This window comes from Nerophis ophidion, linkage group LG02 (genome assembly GCF_033978795.1).
Source record: "Nerophis ophidion isolate RoL-2023_Sa linkage group LG02, RoL_Noph_v1.0, whole genome shotgun sequence".
Lineage (NCBI taxonomy): Eukaryota > Metazoa > Chordata > Actinopteri > Syngnathiformes > Syngnathidae > Nerophis > Nerophis ophidion.
In genome coordinates this window covers 79,432,013-79,452,910 of record NC_084612.1, presented here as the reverse complement: position 1 = coordinate 79,452,910, position 20,898 = coordinate 79,432,013, and the positions used below count along the sequence as shown (strand labels likewise).

At 36.9% G+C, this 20,898-nt stretch overlaps 1 protein-coding gene across 1 annotated transcript in view; it reads left to right on the top strand.

The window, feature by feature from the left end:
* Positions 1 to 20,898, top strand: part of LOC133548266 (ephrin type-B receptor 2-like) — a 345,771-nt gene that overhangs the window by 182,314 nt on the left and 142,559 nt on the right. The gene's annotated exons all lie outside the window — the stretch shown is intronic.

Below are 20,898 nucleotides of genomic sequence, written 5' to 3'. Positions count from 1 at the left end.
TCCTGAACATGGACCATTAAACACTGTGGAACCTCCTGAACATGGACCATTAAACACTGTGGAACCTCATGAACATGGACCATTAAACACTGTGGAACCTCATGAACATGGACCATTAAACACTGTGGAACCTCCTGAACATGGACCATTAAACACTGTGGAACCTCCTGAACATGGACCATTAAACACTGTGGAACCTCCTGAACATGTACCATTAAACACTGTGGAACCTCATGAACATGGACCATTAAACACTGTGGAACCTCCTGAACATGGACCATTAAACACTGTGGAACCTCCTGAACATGGACCATTAAACACTGTGGAACCTCCTGAACATGGACCATTAAACACTGTGGAACCTCATGAACATGGACCATTAAACACTGTGGAACCTCCTGAACATGGACCATTAAACGCCGTGGAACCTCATGAACATGGACCATTAAACGCTGTGGAACCTCATGAAAATGGACCATTAAACACTGTGGAACCTCCTGTGAACATGGACCATTAAACACTGTGGAACCTCCTGAACATGGACCATTAAACACTGTGGAACCTCCTGAACATGGACCATTAAACACTGTGGAACCTCCTGAACATGGACCATTAAGCACTGTGGAACCTCCTGAACATGGACCATTAAACGCTGTGGAACCTCATGAACATGGACCATTAAACACTGTGGAACCTCCTGAACATGGACCATTAAACACTGTGGAACCTCATGAACATGGACCATTAAACGCTGTGGAACCTCATGAACATGGACCATTAAACACTGTGGAACCTCCTGAACATGGACCATTAAACATTGTGGAACCTCCTGTGAACATGGACCATTAAACACTGTGGAACCTCCTGAACATGGACCATTAAACGCTGTGGAACCTCATGAACATGGACCATTAAACACTGTGGAACCTCCTGAACATGGACCATTAAACGCTGTGGAACCTCATGAACATGGACCATTAAACGCTGTGGAACCTCATGAACATGGACCATTAAACACTGTGGAACCTCCTGAACATGGACCATTAAACACTGTGGAACCTCCTGTGAACATGGACCATTAAACACTGTGGAACCTCCTGAACATGGACCATTAAACGCTGTGGAACCTCATGAACATTGACCATTAAACGCTGTGGAACCTCATGAACATGGACCATTAAACACTGTGGAACCTCCTGAACATGGACCATTAAACACTGTGGAACCTCCTGTGAACATGGACCATTAAACACTGTGGAACCTCCTGAACATGGACCATTAAACGCTGTGGAACCTCCTGAACGTGGACCATTAAACACTGTGGAACCTCCTGAACATGGACCATTAAACACTGTGGAACCTCCTGAACATGGACCATTAAACATTGTGGAACCTCCTGTGAACATGGACCATTAAACACTGGGGAACCTCCTGAACATGGACCATTAAACGCTGTGGAACCTCATGAACATGGACCATTAAACACTGTGGAACCTCCTGAACATGGACCATTAAACGCTGTGGAACCTCATGAACATGGACCATTAAACGCTGTGGAACCTCATGAACATGGACCATTAAACACTGTGGAACCTCCTGAACATGGACCATTAAACACTGTGGAACCTCCTGTGAACATGGACCATTAAACACTGTGGAACCTCCTGAACATGGACCATTAAACGCTGTGGAACCTCATGAACATTGACCATTAAACGCTGTGGAACCTCATGAACATGGACCATTAAACACTGTGGAACCTCCTGAACATGGACCATTAAACACTGTGGAACCTCCTGTGAACATGGACCATTAAACACTGTGGAACCTCCTGAACATGGACCATTAAACGCTGTGGAACCTCCTGAACGTGGACCATTAAACACTGTGGAACCTCCTGAACATGGACCATTAAACACTGTGGAACCTCATGAACATGGACCATTAAACACGGTGGAACCTCATGAACATGGACCATTAAACACTGTGGAACCTCATGAACATGGACCATTAAACACTGTGGAACCTCATGAACATGGACCATTAAACACGGTGGAACCTCATGAACATGGACCATTAAACACTGTGGAACCTCATGAACACGGACCATTAAACACTGTGGAACCTCCTGAACATGGACCATTAAACACTGTGGAACCTCATGAACATGGACCATTAAACACTGTGGAACCTCCTGTGAACATGGACCATTAAACACTGTGGAACCTCCTGAACATGGACCATTAAACGCTGTGGAACCTCCTGAACGTGGACCATTAAACACTGTGGAACCTCCTGAACATGGACCATTAAGCACTGTGGAACCTCCTGAACATGGACCATTAAACGCTGTGGAACCTCATGAACATGGACCATTAAACACTGTGGAACCTCCTGAACATGGACCATTAAACACTGTGGAACCTCCTGAACATGGACCATTAAACACTGTGGAACCTCCTGAACATGGACCATTAAACGCTGTGGAACCTCCTGAACGTGGACCATTAAACACTATGGAACCTCCTGGACCTTCACTCAAGCCTCAAATTCTACAATTACTCAAGCATGTCAGCTGCTTCCATTCATTGTGTGAACGCTCCAAACATTAATTGTGTCAACGCTCCAAACATTGTGTGAACGCTCCAAACATTGTGTGAACGCTCCAAACATTGTGTGAACGCTCCAAACATTAATTGTGTGAACGCTCCAAACATTGTGTGAACGCTCCAAACATTAATTGTGTCAACGCTCCAAACATTGTGTGAACGCTCCAAACATTAATTGTGTCAACGCTCCAAACATTGTGTGAACGCTCCAAACATTAATTGTGTCAACGCTCCAAACATTGTGTGAACGCTCCAAACATTAATTGTGTCAACGCTCCAAACATTGTGTGAACAGTCCGTTCATTGTGTCAACGCTCCAAACATTAATTGTGTCAACGCTCCAAACATTCATTGTGTGAACTCTCCAAACGTTCATTGCGGGAACTCCAAACGTTTATTGTGTGAACGCTCCAAACTTTCATTGTCTGAATGCTCCAAACGTTCATTGTGTGAACGCTCCAAACTTTCATTGTCTGAATGCTCCAAACGTTCATTGTGTGATCGCTCAAACGTTCCGTGGGTGAACACTCGAAACATTCATTGTGTGAACTCTCCAAACGTTCATTGTGTGAACGCTGAAAACGTTCACTGGGTGAACGCTCCAAACATTCATTGTGTGAACGCTCCAAACGTTTATTTTGTGAATGCTCAAAACAACCATTATATGAACATTCCAAACAGTGATTGTGTGAGCGCTCCAAATGTTCATTGTGTGAATGCTCCAAAAGTTCATCGTGTGAACGCTCCAAACAATCATTATATGAACATTACAAACATTGATTGTGTGAGCAATCCAAATGTTCATTGTATGAACGCTCCAAACGTTAGTGTGTACATCCAACACTTAATACCTTTAGCACAGTGAACCCTCAAACTGTGGTGCAGCAAAGAATCACTCGATTAAAGTACAATGTTTGAGTTCACTTTATTTCAACACTCTGTTACTGTTCAAAATGTGTTTACTGTTAGAGTGACCTACAATTACAAATAAGCTTGCCTTGTTTTCAATTAACACTTAGGTCTACTACACTACTGTATTTTAATGTTGTCATTATGGTGGTACTTAATGAGTACTTAGGTGTACTACACTACTGTATTTTAATGTTGTCATTATGGTGGTACTTAATGAGTACTTAGGTCTACTACACTACTGTATTTTAATGTTGTCATGATGGTGGTACTTAATGAATACTTAGGTCTACTACACTACTGTATTTAATGTTGTCATGATGGTGGTACTTAATGAATACTTAGGTCTACTACACTACTGTATTTAATGTTGTCATGATGGTGGTACTTAATGAGTTCTTAGGTCTACTACACTACTGTATTTAATGTTGTCATGATGGTGGTACTTGATGAGTACTTAGGTCTACTACACTACTGTATTTAATGTTGTCATGATGGTGGTACTTAATGAATACTTAGGTCTACTACACTACTGTATTTAATGATGTCATGATGGTGGTACTTAATGAATACTTAGGTCTACTACACTACTGTATTTAATGTTGTCATGATGGTGGTACTTGATGAGTTCTTAGGTCTACTACACTACTGTATTTAATGTTGTCATGATGGTGGTACTTAATGAATACTTAGGTCTACTACACTACTGTATTTAATGTTGTCATGATGGTGGTACTTGATGAGTACTTAGGTCTACTACACTACTGTATTTAATGTTGTCATGATGGTGGTACTTAATGAATACTTAGGTCTACTACACTATTGTATTTAATGTTGTCATAATGGTGGTACTTGATGAGTACTTAGGTCTACTACACTACTGTATTTAATGTTGTCATGATGGTGGTACTTAATGAATACTTAGGTCTACTACACTACTGTATTTAATGTTGTCATGATGCTGGTACTTAATGAATACGTAGGTCTACTACACTACTGTATTTAATGATGTCATGATGGTGGTACTTAATGAATACTTAGGTCTACTACACTACTGTATTTAATGTTGTCATGATGGTGGTACTTGATGAGTTCTTAGGTCTACTACACTACTGTATTTAATGTTGTCATGATGGTGGTACTTAATGAATACTTAGGTCTACTACACTACTGTATTTAATGTTGTCATGATGGTGGTACTTGATGAGTACTTAGGTATACTACACTACTGTATTTAATGTTGTCATGATGGTGGTACTTAATGAATACTTAGGTCTACTACACTATTGTATTTAATGTTGTCATAATGGTGGTACTTGATGAGTACTTAGGTCTACTACACTACTGTATTTAATGTTGTCATGATGGTGGTACTTAATGAATACTTAGGTCTACTACACTACTGTATTTAATGTTGTCATGATGGTGGTACTTAATGAATACTTAGGTCTACTACACTACTGTATTTAATGATGTCATGATGGTGGTACTTAATGAATACTTAGGTCTACTACACTACTGTATTTAATGTTGTCATGATGGTGGTACTTGATGAGTTCTTAGGTCTACTACACTACTGTATTTAATGTTGTCATGATGGTGGTACTTAATGAATACTTAGGTCTACTACACTACTGTATTTAATGTTGTCATGATGGTGGTACTTGATGAGTACTTAGGTCTACTACACTACTGTATTTAATGTTGTCATGATGGTGGTACTTAATGAATACTTAGGTCTACTACACTATTGTATTTAATGTTGTCATAATGGTGGTACTTGATGAGTACTTAGGTCTACTACACTACTGTATTTAATGTTGTCATGATGGTGGTACTTAATGAATACTTAGGTCTACTACACTACTGTATTTAATGTTGTCATGATGGTGGTACTTGATGAGTACTTAGGTCTACTACACTACTGTATTTAATGTTGTCATGATGGTGGTACTTGATGAGTTCTTAGGTCTACTACACTACTGTATTTAATGTTGTCATGATGGTGGTACTTGATGAGTTCTTAGGTCTACTACACTACTGTATTTAATGTTGTCACTATGGTCGTACTTGATGAGTACTTAAGTCTACTACACTACTGTATTTAATGTTGTCATGATGGTGGTACTTAATGAATACTTAGGTCTACTACACTACTGTATTTAATGTTGTCATGATGGTGGTACTTGATGAGTACTTAGGTCTACTACACTACTGTATTTAATGTTGTCATGATGCTGGTACTTAATGAATACGTAGGTCTACTACACTACTGTGTTTAATGTTGTCATGATGGTGGTACTTGATGAGTACTTAGGTCTACTACACTACTGTATTTAATGTTGTCATGATGGTGGTACTTGATGAGTACTTAGGTCTACTACACTACTGTATTTAATGTTGTCATGATGGTGGTACTTGATGAGTACTCAGGTCTACTACACTACTGTATTTAATGTTGTCATGATGGTGGTACTTGATGAGTACTTAGGTCTACTACACTACTGTATTTAATGTTGTCATGCTGATGTTTGTGTTTGTGGTATTTGGTGAAGAAGTGAGGGAAGCAGAGTTTGAGGGAGTGTACTCGGCAACAAAGTAGTATTTTCCAGTGAAAGTGTTTCCAAAGTGTCAGGAAGTAGAATCGTGCAAAAGAAGTGGAAGTGTGTTAAAAAGGAGCTGCTTTCATGGAAGTGTGTGTGCCTGAGAAGCTTCTTTGGAAAGTCTTGGTGTCCCCTGTGGGCCGCAGGTGTCTCTGTTTGCTTTGGAGCAAGCCAAGCATCACGCTGGCCGTGATCAATTAGGACGTGAGAAGAAAGGCGGCGAGCTCTTCCAATTAGCCGCCAGTGTTTGATGGAATGCTGCTTCTTGCAGCAAGAAGGCTGACTTTCCCTCCCCCGCAGCCCTCAAAATGTGTCAGGGTCCTGGCTAAGTGGGCTCTCATTTGAGGAATTACATCAGCTGTGAAGTGGAGCGGCTGCAGACCACGCCCAGCGGCCGGCCGGGGTTTGACCACGCTGCCGGGGTCAAAGGTCGCCACCCGCTCGGCAGTTCCGATGTTTCCAAGTTGAGGCCCTTGATCCTCGGCCAAGGGGGCCCGGAGGCATCTGGAGATTTCACACGGAGAGTCCCAGGTTTTGCTGCGGACCAGGCGGCCATTTGACAGATCATTCTTCAGGAGATTTGCCGGCGAAATCCATTCTCTGCTCTTTGATTGATGTTGCTGGCCTGACTTGAACACAGCGCCGCCGCTACAGCGTGTGCCACTATCACTACACTATATGTACACTATATTTACACTATATTTACACTATATGTACACTATATTTACACTATATTTACACTATATTTACACTATATTTACACTATATGTACACTATATTTACACTATATGTACACTATATTTACAATATATTTACACTATATTTACACTTTATTTACACTATATTTACACTATATCTACACTATATGTACACTATATTTACACTATATTTACACTATATGTACACTATATGTACACTTTATTTACACTATATGTACACTGTATTTACACTATATTTACACTTTATTTACACTATATTTACACTATATTTACACTATATGTACACTTTATTTACACTATATTTACACTATATCTACACTATATGTACACTATATTTACACTATATGTACACTATATGTACACTTTATTTACACTATATGTACACTATATTTACACTATATTTACACTTTATTTACACTATATTGACACTATATTTACACTATATGTACACTATATTTACACTATATTTACACTATATTTACACTTTATTTACACTATATTTACACTATATTTACACTATATTTACACTATATGTACACTATATTTACACTATATTTACACTATATTTAGACTTTATTGACACTATATTTAGACTATATTGACACTATATTTAGACAATATTTAGACTATATTGACACTATATTTACACTATATTTAGACTATATTGACACTATATTTAGACTATATTTAGACTATATTTAGACTTTATTGACACTATATTTAGACTATATTGACACTATATTTAGACAATATTTAGACTATATTGACACTATATTTACACTATATGTACACTATATTTACACTATATGTACACTATATTTACACTTTATTGACACTATATTTACACTATATTTAGACTATATTGACACCATATTTACACTATATTTAGACTATATTGACACCATATTTGGACTACAAGACCCACTGGAGGCCCCACAAGAAGGCCAGCACACTCTTGGATACACAGAAAAATCTTCTTGTTTTGCCAGAAGTGGGCCTTTCTTCCTTCATTAGAATATTTATTTTAATCTGCAGATGATGATGAATACATGAATAGGAAATACACTTCAGGGTTTTGTTCATTCAGCGTCTCTGGCTCTCACTTTCACTACTCAAGCAAAAGCTACATTAAATATCAACATTCAATTCAATTGTAACAATAATAATAATCATAATTCATTTTTTAAAAAGTAGAATGAAAAAATACACAATAATATTATTACCGTATTTTTTGTACTATAAAATCTTTCCTCAAAATTGTGTCAAAACAAAAGTTCAAATAGAAGAGACAATTGCTGAAGTTGAAGTGAAATGCTGACGGAATGTAGTATGAATGGAAGAATAGTTTGAATGTTGAAAAGTTGACGCTGAACTGAAATGCTAATGGAATGTAAGATGAATGTTGAAACCGTTTAAATGTTGAAATCGTTTAAACGATGAAATAGTTTCAATCAATCAATCAATGTTTATTTATATAGCCCCAAATCACAAATGTCTCAAAGGACTGCACAAATCATTACGACTACAACATCCTCGGAAGAACCCACAAAAGGGCAAGGAAAACTCACACCCAGTGGGCAGGGAGAATTCACATTCAGTGGGACGCCAGTGACAATGCTGACTATGAGAAACCTTGGAGAGGACCTCAGATGTGGGCAACCCCCCCCTCTAGGGGACCGAAAGCAATGGATGTCGAGCGGGTCTAACATGATACTGTGAAAGTTCAATCCATAGTGGCTCCAAGACAGCAGTGAGAGTCCCGTCCACAGGAAACCATCTCAAGCGGATCAGCAGCGTAGAGATGTCCCCAACCGATACAGGCGAGCGGTCCATCCTGGGTCCCGACGAGCGGTCCATCCTGGGTCTCGACTCTGGACAGTCAGTACTTCATCCATGGTCATCGGACCGGACCCCCTCCACAAGGGAGGGGGGGACATAGGAGAAAGAAAAGAAGCGGCAGATCAACTGGTCTAAAAAGGAGGTCTATTTAAAGGCTAGAGTATACAGATGAGTTTTAAGATGAGACTTAAATGCTTCTTGAATGCAAGAGTGGTTCTTTTGATTGATTGATTGTTTAATACTTCTATTAGTAGATTGCACAGTACAGTACATATTCCGTACAATTGAGCACTAAATGGTAACACCCCAATAAGTTTTTCAACTTGTTTAAGTCGGGGTCCACCTTCATCAATTGATGGTAAATGTTGAATGTTGAAGAAAGTGGAATTTGGTTCAGAACTTGGGCAAGTGTTAGCTTGAATGTCCAGGATGAATGGCATGTGTTGATGTTGGATTGGTTAGAAGAGCTTGACAAATTGTCAAATTGTGCAACTTGGAAACATGTCCCATTCATTTCAAAGGGAAATTCCTGGAAATTTGGGAAAAGTAGGATTTTTTTTTATATATGATTAGGAGCATGAATATCCTGAATGTGATGAATTTGTTGGTGTTGGATTTGTTCAAATCAATCAAGAAATGTAACATTTTTAACAGATTTTAATTGACAAATTCCTGGGATGAAAACCAAGAACGTTTGTAGTTTCTTAACCAGGTTGCTTTTTGTCCTGAATAAGAGTGTTTTGATGGTAGAACGGTTGAAATGGGTTGAAAAATGTGAAAGGAGTAGTCAAACTTAAGAAGGGTGGAAATAGGTTACCAAAAAACAGGAATATCTGAAAATGTGTTAAATGTGGGAAAATGTTAGTTTGAATGTCCAGGATGAGTTGAACGTGTTGAAGGTGGAATGGTTCCATTTTGAATGGGGAAAATAAAAAATAAAAAAGATTTGTGGGAAATCCTGGAATTTCTTTTAGAATTGGTGAAGTACAGCACACAATTGCTGAACAGGCGGAATATTTTGAAGTTGGAACAGTTTGAATCGGATAAAAATTGTGGAACTTTGAAAAATGCTCCATTGATTTAGATGGGAATTTCCCCAAAATGGGAATTTCGGGAAAAGCTGGAATTTTTGGGGAAAATGGTAAAACAAAACTTGAATGGTTTGAGTGAGTTAAAGTGGTTTGTGTTGGAATCTTTCAAATCGGTCGAGAAATGTTGAAGTAGTAACATGTTGAATTAAAAAATGGTATTACGGAATTCATGAAATTTCAGGAAAACTGGGAATTTTTGCAGTTCAGAAAACAACTTTGTTTTTTGTCCTAATTAAGAGGAATGTTTGGACAGTGGAACAGTTGTAAAATGTGGAAGGAGTAGTCACCAGAAAAAAGGATGGGAATAGGGATTTGGAAATCAAGGAATTCTGGTCAATCCTGGAACTTTTTGGAACTTTGAAAAAAAGTAGTTTGAATTTCCAGAATGGTGGAATGTGTTGAAGGTGGAATGGTTTGAATCGATTGAAACTTGGAAATGGTGGAAGTTTAAAAGATGGACAATTCAATTTAAATGGAAAAAATGTCCCGGAAAACCTAGCATTCTGGGAAATCTGGGAATTTTAGGAATTTGTCAAGAAAAAGCCCGCAATTCCAGAATAGGCTGAACACTTTGAAGTTGGAACACTTGGAATTGGATGTAAAATGTGGAAGGTAGAGTGTGGCAAAATATGGAGAAGAAGAAGAAGAAAAAACATATGTATGAATGCTTTGGAAGAGAGAAATGACCATGAGCATTATTACACTGCAAATGGATCAATAGAAACAGCACTAGTGATAATGAATACAAGTAAAAATGACCTCCATTATCAACAATACAATTGTTTCAAATGCAACAATAAATACATGTCATGATAACTTGAAATAGAAAAGAAAGCGGAGAATGAAGGGGAAGAAAGAGAAGAGAACTATATTAACCTTGTAGATTGTTATAGTGAAACTAAGTTAAGCTTTGTCAGTTTTGCCGTGTTCAAATCCATTCTCCTCACCCAAGCCCAACTAATGCATGCAGAACAGATTTAGGAAGATTCCCACTAATAATTCAAATCCAAAAGAGAATGTTTCAATGTTAGAACCACTTAAAAGAAAATGAGGGCGACATGTTCCATAAAAGAGACCCTAGTCCAAGGGTCACCAACCTTTTTGAAAGCAAGAGCTACTTCTTGGGTACTGATTAATGCAAAGGGCTACCAGTTTGATACATACTTCAATAAATTGCCAGAAATAGCCAATTTGCTCAATTTACCTCTAATAAATAAATCTATATATATTTTTTTAAAAAAAAAGGGTATTTCTGTGTGTCATTCCGTCGTACATTTTTTTTCCTTTTACGGAAGGTTTTTTTTAGGGAATAAATGATAAAAAAAACATTTATTTGAACGGTTTAAAAGAGGAGAAAACACGAAAAAAATGAAAATTAAATTTTGAAACATAGTTTATCTTCAATTTTGACTGTTTAAAATTCAAAATTCAACCCAAAAAAAAGAAGACAGAAACTAGCTAATTAGAATCTTTTTGAAAAAATAAAAAAATAATTTATGGAGCATCATTAGTGATTTTTCCTGATTAAGATTAATTTTAGAATTTTGATGACATGTTTTAAATAGGTTAAAATCCAATCTGCACTTTGTTAGAACAAATAACAAATTGGACCAAGCTATATTTCTAACAAAGACAAATCATTATTTCTATTTTGAGAACAAAGATTTAAAAAAAAAAATCAAAAGACTTTGAAATAAGATTTAAATTTTATTCTACAAATTTTCTAGATTTGCCAGAATATTTTTATTTTATTTTAATCATAATAAGTTTGAAGAAAAAATTCACAAATATTATTTGTTGAAAAAACAGAAGCTAAAATTAAGAATTAAATAAAAATGTATTTATCATTCTTTACAATAAAAAAAATAAATTTACTCAAATTGTCAGGAAAGAAGAGGAAGGAATTTAAAAGGTAAAAAGGTATATGTGCTTAAAAATCCTAAAATAATTTTTAAGGTTGTATTTTTACTCTAAAATTGTCTTTCTGAAAGTTATAAGAAGCAAAGTAAAAAAAATAATAATAATTTATTCAAACAAGTGAAGACCAAGTCTTTAAAATATTTTCTCGGATTTTCGAATTCTATTTGAGTTTTGTCTCTTTTGGAATTAGAAATGTCGAGCACAGTGAGACCAACTTGATAGTAAATAAATACAATTTAAAAAATAGAGGCAGCTCACTGGTAAGTGCTGCTATTTGAGCAATTTTTACAACAGGCCAGCGGGCCACTCATCTGGTCCTTACGGGCACCGCGTTGGTGACCCTTGGTCTACAGAGATGTCTGCTCAACCAGCTGGTTCTGGGACTCCGCTCACAAACGTAAGCAGAGCCACCAGACAAAAACCACACTGGACTAAACCAAATGATAAAAAAACTATCTGACACATTGGAAAGAATCAAATCCAAACCAAAGCAAATTAAGATGCTATTTGGCCCAAAACAGAGAATACACAGTGACACATTACCCAAGCACTGTGACTGAGGAGATCTTTGACTATGTACAGACTCACTGAGCATAAAGAAAGAAATGAAGATGATAATTGACTATGTACAGACTCACTGAGCATAAAGAAAGAAAAGAAGAAGATCCTTGACTATGTACAGACTCAGTGAGCATGGAGAAAGAAATGAAGATGATCATTGACTATGTACAGACTCAGTGAGCATGGAGAAAGAAATGAAGATGATCATTGACTATGTACAGACTCAGTGAGCATAAAGAAAGAAAAGAAGTAAATCCTTGACTATGTACAGACTCAGTGAGCATGGAGAAAGAAACTAAGGAGATCCTTGACTATGTACAGACTCAGTGAGCATGGAGAAAGAAACTAAGGAGATCCTTGACTATGTACAGACTCAGTGAGCATGGAGAAAGAAACTAAGGAGATCCTTGACTATGTACAGACTCAGTGAGCATGGAGAAAGAAACTAAGGAGATCCTTGACTATGTACAGACTCAGTGAGCATGGAGAAAGAAACTAAGGAGATCCTTGACTATGTACAGACTCAGTGAGCATGGAGAACTAAATTGAGGAGATCCTTGACTATGTACAGACTCAGTGAGCATAAAGAAAGAAAAGAAGAAAATCCTTGACTATGTACAGACTCAGTGAGCATAAAGAAAAAAATGAAGATGATCATTGACTATGTACAGACTCAGTGAGCATAAAGAAAGAAAAGAAGAAAATCCTTGACTATGTACAGACTCAGTGAGCATGGAGAAAGAAACTAAGGAGATCCTTGACTATGTACAGACTCAGTGAGCATGGAGAAAGAAACTAAGGAGATCCTTGACTATGTACAGACTCAGTGAGCATGGAGAACGAAATGAAGATGATCATTGACTATGTACAGACTCAGTGAGCATAAAGAAAGAAAAGAAGAAGATCCTTGACTATGTACAGACTCAGTGAGCATGGAGAAAGAAACTAAGGAGATCATTGACTATGTACAGACTCAGTGAGCATAAAGAAAGAAATGAAGATGATCATTGACTATGTACAGACTCAGTGAGCATAAAGAAAGAAAATAAGAAAATCCTTGACTATGTACAGACTCAGTGAGCATGGAGAAAGAAACTAAGGAGATCCTTGACTATGTACAGACTCAGTGAGCATGGAGAAAGAAACTAAGGAGATCCTTGACTATGTACAGACTCAGTGAGCATGGAGAAAGAAACTAAGGAGATCCTTGACTATGTACAGACTCAGTGAGCATGAAGAACTAAATTGAGGAGATCCTTGACTATGTACAGACTCAGTGAGCATGGAGAACTAAATTGAGGAGATCCTTGACTATGTACAGACTCATTGAGCATGGAGAACTAAATTGAGGAGATCATTGACTATGTACAGACTCATTGAGCATGGAGAACTAAATTGAGGAGATCCTTGACTATGTACAGACTCAGTGAGCATGGAGAAATGCCGCCATAGGCAGACCTGACTCCCAGGAGAAGACAGACTGCATTCAAGTTGCACAAGGTGAGGTGGAAAGTTCCTTACAAGCTATCCACTGTACCAAGACATCAGAGACATATACTTCCCACAAACTGCAATTACACAAAGATAGTTTGAAAACATGACAATGAACAGAAAAGTCCCCTAGCTGCTGGGGGAAGTAAAGCAATGTGCAAACACAGCAGCAAGATCTGTGAGCTGGACATCAATGGAATACAAGCACCATAAAGACTATCAAGCATACGAGAATTACAGCACTATTTGTACTATATGGATATCTTTACTTAAGACTGAGGAGTGTAGGCGGCATGGCGTAGTGGGTAGAGCGGCCGTGCCAGAAACCTGAGGGTTGCAGGTTCGCTTCCCACCTATTGACATCAAAGTCGCTGCCGTTGTGTCCTTGGGCAGGACACTTCACCCTTTGCCCCCGGTGCCGCTCACACTGCTGAATGAATGATGAATGAATGAATGAAAGATGGTGGTCGGAGGGGCCGTAGGCGCAAACTGGCAGCCACGCTTCCGTCAGTCTACCCCAGGGCAGCTGTGGCTACTGATGTAGCTTACCACCACCATCGTGTGAATGAATGATGGCTTCCCACTTCTCTGTGAGCGCTTTGAGTATATAACAGTAGAAAAGCGCGATATAAATCTAATCCATTATTATTATTAGTAGTAGTACTATTGAAGTATATCATAAGACTGAGGAGTGTAGTACTATTGAAGTATAGCATAAAACTGAGGAGTGTAGTACTATTGAAGTATAGCATAAGACTGAGGAGTGTAGTACTATTGAAGTATAGCATAAAACTGAGGAGTGTAGTATTATTGAATTATAGCAAAAGACTGAGGAGTGTAGTACTATTGAAGTATAGCATAAGACTGAGGAGTGTAGTACTATTGAAGTATAGCATAAGACTGAGGAGTGTAGTACTATTGAAGTATAGCATAAGACTGAGGAGTGTAGTACTATTGAAGTATAGCATGAGACTGAGGAGTGTAGTACTATTGAAGTATATCATAAGACTGAGGAGTGTAGTACTATTGAAGTATAGCATAAGACTGAGGAGTGTAGTACTATTGAAGTATAGCATAAGACTGAGGAGTGTAGTACTATTGAAGTATAGCATGAGACTGAGGAGTGTAGTACTATTGAAGTATAGCATAAGACTGAGGAGTGTAGTACTATTGAAGTATAGCATAAGACTGAGGAGTGTAGTACTATTGAAGTATAGCATAAGACTGAGGAGTGTAGTACTATTGAAGTATAGCATAAGACTGAGGAGTGTAGTACTATTGAAGTATAGCATAAGCCTGAGGAGTGTAGTACTATTGAAGTATAGCATAAGACTGAGGAGTGTAGTACTATTGAAGTATAGCATAAGACTGAGGAGTGTAGTACTATTGAAGTATAGCATAAGACTGAGGAGTGTAGTACTATTGAAGTATAGCATAAGACTGAGGAGTGTAGTACTATTGAAGTATAGCATAAGACTGAGGAGTGTAGTACTATTGAAGTATAGCATAAAACTGAGGAGTGTAGTACTATTGAAGTATAGCATAAGACTGAGGAGTGTAGTACTATTGAAGTATAGCATAAGACTGAGGAGTGTAGTACTATTGAAGTATAGCATAAGACTGAGGAGTGTAGTACTATTGAAGTATAGCATAAAACTGAGGAGTGTAGTACTATTGAAGTATAGCATAAGACTGAGGAGTGTAGTACTATTGAAGTATAGCATAAGACTGAGGAGTGTAGTACTATTGAAGTATAACATAAGACTGAGGAGTGTAGTACTATTGAAGTATAGCATAAAACTGAGGAGTGTAGTACTATTGAAGTATAGCATAAGACTGAGGAGTGTAGTACTATTGAAGTATAGCATAAAACTGAGGAGTGTAGTACTATTGAAGTATAGCATAAGCCTGAGGAGTGTAGTACTATTGAAGTATAGCATAAGACTGAGGAGTGTAGTACTATTGAAGTATAGCATAAGACTGAGGAGTGTAGTACTATTGAAGTATAGCATAAGACTGAGGAGTGTAGTACTATTGAAGTATAGCATAAGACTGAGGAGTGTAGTACTATTGAAGTATAGCATGAGACTGAGGAGTGTAGTACTATTGAAGTATAGCATAAGACTGAGGAGTGTAGTACTATTGAAGTATAGCATGAGACTGAGGAGTGTAGTACTATTGAAGTATAGCAAAAGACTGAGGAGTGTAGTACTATTGAAGTATAGCATAAGACTGAGGAGTGTAGTACTATTGAAGTATAGCATAAGACTGAGGAGTGTAGTACTATTGAAGTATAGCATAAGACTGAGGAGTGTAGTACTATTGAAGTATAGCATAAGACTGAGGAGTGTAGTACTATTGAAGTATAGCATAAGACTGAGGAGTGTAGTACTATTGAAGTATAGCATAAAACTGAGGAGTGTAGTACTATTGAAGTATAGCATAAGCCTGAGGAGTGTAGTACTATTGAAGTATAGCATAAGACTGAGGAGTGTAGTACTATTGAAGTATAGCATAAGACTGAGGAGTGTAGTACTATTGAAGTATAGCATAAGACTGAGGAGTGTAGTACTATTGAAGTATAGCATAAGACTGAGGAGTGTAGTACTATTGAAGTATAGCATAAAACTGAGGAGTGTAGTACTATTGAAGTATAGCATAAGACTGAGGAGTGTAGTACTATTGAAGTATAGCATAAGACTGAGGAGTGTAGTACTATTGAAGTATAGCAAAAGACTGAGGAGTGTAGTACTATTGAAGTATAGCAAAAGACTGAGGAGTGTAGTACTATTGAAGTATAGCAAAAGACTGAGGAGTGTAGTACTATTGAAGTATAGCATAAAACTGAGGAGTGTAGTACTATTGAAGTATAGCATAAGACTGAGGAGTGTAGTACTATTGAAGTATAGCATAAAACTGAGGAGTGTAGTACTATTGAAGTATAGCATAAGCCTGAGGAGTGTAGTACTATTGAAGTATAGCATAAGACTGAGGAGTGTAGTACTATTGAAGTATATCATAAGACTGAGGAGTGTAGTACTATTGAAGTATAGCATAAGACTGAGGAGTGTAGTACTATTGAAGTATAGCATCAGACTGAGGAGTGTAGTACTATTGAAGTATAGCATAAGACTGAGGAGTGTAGTACTATTGAAGTATAGCATAAGACTGAGGAGTGTAGTACTATTGAAGTATAGCATAAGACTGAGGAGTGTAGTACTATTGAAGTATAGCATAAGACTGAGGAGTGTAGTACTATTGAAGTATAGCATAAGCCTGAGGAGTGTAGTACTATTGAAGTATAGCATAAGACTGAGGAGTGTAGTACTATTGAAGTATAGCATAAGACTGAGGAGTGTAGTACTATTGAAGTATAGCATAAAACTGAGGAGTGTAGTACTATTGAAGTATAGCATAAGACTGAGGAGTGTAGTACTATTGAAGTATAGCATAAGACTGAGGAGTGTAGTACTATTGAACTATAGCATAAAACTGAGGAGTGTAGTACTATTGAAGTATAGCATAAAACTGAGGAGTGTAGTACTATTGAAGTATAACATAAAACTGAGGAGTGTATTACTATTGAAGTATAGCATAAGACTGAGGAGTGTAGTACTATTGAAGTATAGCATAAGACTGAGGAGTGTAGTACTATTGAAGTATAGCATAAGACTGAGGAGTGTAGTACTATTGAAGTATAGCATAAGACTGAGGAGTGTAGTACTATTGAAGTATAGCATAAAACTGAGGAGTGTAGTACTATTGAAGTATAACATAAAACTGAGGAGTGTATTACTATTGAAGTATAGCATAAGACTGAGGAGTGTAGTACTATTGAAGTATAGCATAAGACTGAGGAGTGTAGTACTATTGAACTATAGCATAAAACTGAGGAGTGTAGTACTATTGAAGTATAGCATAAGACTGAGGAGTGTAGTACTATTGAAGTATAGCATAAGACTGAGGAGTGTAGTACTATTGAACTATAGCATAAAACTGAGGAGTGTAGTACTATTGAAGTATAGCATAAAACTGAGGAGTGTAGTACTATTGAAGTATAGCATAAAACTGAGGAGTGTATTACTATTGAAGTATAGCATAAGACTGAGGAGTGTAGTACTATTGAAGTATAGCATAAGACTGAGGAGTGTAGTACTATTGAAGTATAGCATAAGACTGAGGAGTGTAGTACTATTGAAGTATAGCATAAGACTGAGGAGTGTAGTACTCTTGAAGTATAGCATAAAACTGAGGAGTGTAGTACTATTGAAGTATAGCAAAAGACTGAGGAGTGTAGTACTATTGAAGTATAGCATAAGACTGAGGAGTGTAGTACTATTGAAATATAGCATAAAACTGAGGAGTGTAGTACTATTGAAGTATAGCATAAAACTGAGGAGTGTAGTACTATTGAAGTATAGCATAAGACTGAGGAGTGTAGTACTATTGAAGTATAGCATAAAACTTAGGAGTGTAGTACTATTGAAGTATAGCAAAAGACTGAGGAGTGTAGTACTATTGAAGTATAGCATAAGACTGAGGAGTGTAGTACTATTGAAGTATAGCATAAGACTGAGGAGTGTAGTACTATTGAAGTATAGCATAAGACTGAGGAGTGTAGTACTATTGAAGTATAGCATAAGACTGAGGAGTGTAGTACTATTGAAGTATAGCATAAGACTGAGGAGTGTAGTACTATTGAAATATAGCATAAGACTGAGGAGTGTAGTACTATTGAAGTATAGCAAAAGACTGAGGAGTGTAGTACTATTGAAGTATAGCATAAGCCTGAGGAGTGTAGTACTATTGAAGTATAGCATAAGACTGAGGAGTGTAGTACTATTGAAGTATAGCAAAAAGACTCCCCACTGAGTTAGGCCTGTGCTTTTGTGTAGTGTCCAGCTCCAGAAGTGTTAAATGTTGGCTTATCCACTGGATGCTGTTGATGGCTGCATGGTTGAAAATGTCCAAGGTGGAGCCAGCAGGATCTCCACAAGCTGCTTCTCATTTGTTGCTATTACAGGTGGCTGGAATGTAGTGAATGTAATGTAGTGGCTGTAATGTAGTGAATGTAATGTAGTGAATGTAATGTAGTGAATGTAGTGTGGTGTCTGTAATGTAGTGACTGTAGTGTAGTGTCTATAAGGTAGTGAATGTAATGTAGTGAATGTAATATAGTGAATGTAATGTAGTGAATGTAATGTAGTGACTGTAATGTAGTGAATGTAATGTAGTGAATGTAATGTAGTGAATGTAGTGTGGTGTCTGTAATGTAGTGACTGTAGTGTAGTGTCTATAAGGTAGTGAATGTAATGTAGTGAATGTAATGTAGTGACTGTAATGTAGTGAATGTAATATAGTGAATGTAATGTAGTGAATGTAATGTAGTGAATGTAGTGTGGTGTCTGTAATGTAGTGACTGTAGTGTAGTGTCTGTAGGGTAGTGACTGTAATGTAGTGTCTATAAGGTAGTGAATGTAATGTAGTGAATGTAATGTAGTGACCGTAATGTAGTGAATGTAATATGATGAATGTAATGTAGTGAATGTAATGTAGTGAATGTAATGTAGTGTGGTGTCTGTAATGTAGTGAATGTAATGTAGTGACTGTAGTGTAGTGTCTGTAGGGTAGTGACTGTAATGTAGTGTCTATAAGGTAGTGAATGTAATGTAGTGTCTATAAGGTAGTGAATGTAATGTAGTGAATGTAATGTAGTGAATGTAGTGTAGTGTCTGTTAGGTAGTGAATGTAATGTAGTGAATGTAATGTAATGAATGTAGTGTAGTGTCTGTAAGGTAGTGAATGTAATGTAGTGTCTGTAAGGTAGTGACTGTAATGTAGTGACTCTTATTGTCGTAAATGTAATGTAGTGAATGTAATGAAGTGAATGTAATGTAGGGACTGTAATGTAGTGAATGTAATGTAGTGTCTGTAATGTAGTGATTGTAATGTAGTGACTGTAATGTAGTGACTGTAATGTAGTAAATGTAATTTAGTGAATGTAATGAAGTGAATGTAATGTAGTGACTGTAATGTAGTGTCTGTAATGTAGTGATTGTAATGTAGTGACTGCAATGTAGTGACTGTAATGTAGTGATTGTAATGTGGTGACTGTAATGTAGTGACTGTAATGAAGTGACTGTAATGTAGTAAATGTAATGTAGTGACTGTAATGTAGTGAATTTAATGTAGTGTCTGTAATGTAGTGATTGTAATGTAGTGTCTGTAATGTAGTGATTGTAATGTAGTGACTGTAATGTAGTGAATTTAATGTAGTGTCTGTAATGTAGTGATTGTAATGTAGTGTCTGTAATGTAGTGATTTTAATGTAGTGACTGTAATGTAGTGAATTTAATGTAGTGTCTGTAATGTAGTGATTGTAATGTAGTGTCTGTAATGTAGTGATTGTAATGTAGTGTCTGTAATGTAGTGATTGTAATGTAGTGTCTGTAATGTAGTGAATTTAATGTAGTGTCTGTACTGTAGTGATTGTAGTGTAGTGAACGTAATTTAGTGAATATGATGTAGAGAGTGTAATGTAGTGAATGTAATGTAGTGAGTGTATTTCAGGGATGTAATGAAGTGAATGCAAAGTTAGGACATGATGTTTCCTCGGCACCGTGTAATCAATTTCATCACAACATGGCCTTAAGCTGACTGAGCACAGATAATTACATGTTTCAAAATGTGCAGCACAACAAACACGCGATTGGTGGAAAACACACATCAGCTGTTGTTTTTTCATTCTTACATGAGAACCATGTTGACCTTTTTACTTTTTGTAGAGTATAGGGACGTATGTCACTATATTGGGAAGAAGATCTTAAACATTTTCACATAATGTGTCCTAACATTATTGGTCTAGTTTAAAGTACATTATGTATGTATGTATGTATGTACAGTATATGTATGTCTATATGTATGTATGTGTGTATGTTTATATACATATATACATATACATATACATATATATATATATATGTATATGTATATATATATATATATATATATATATATATATTATACGTGCATACATATATACTATATATATACATACTACATGCATACATCCATACATACTGTAAATGTATGTATGTATGTATATAGATATATATACATACATGCATACATATATGAATACATATTTACATACATA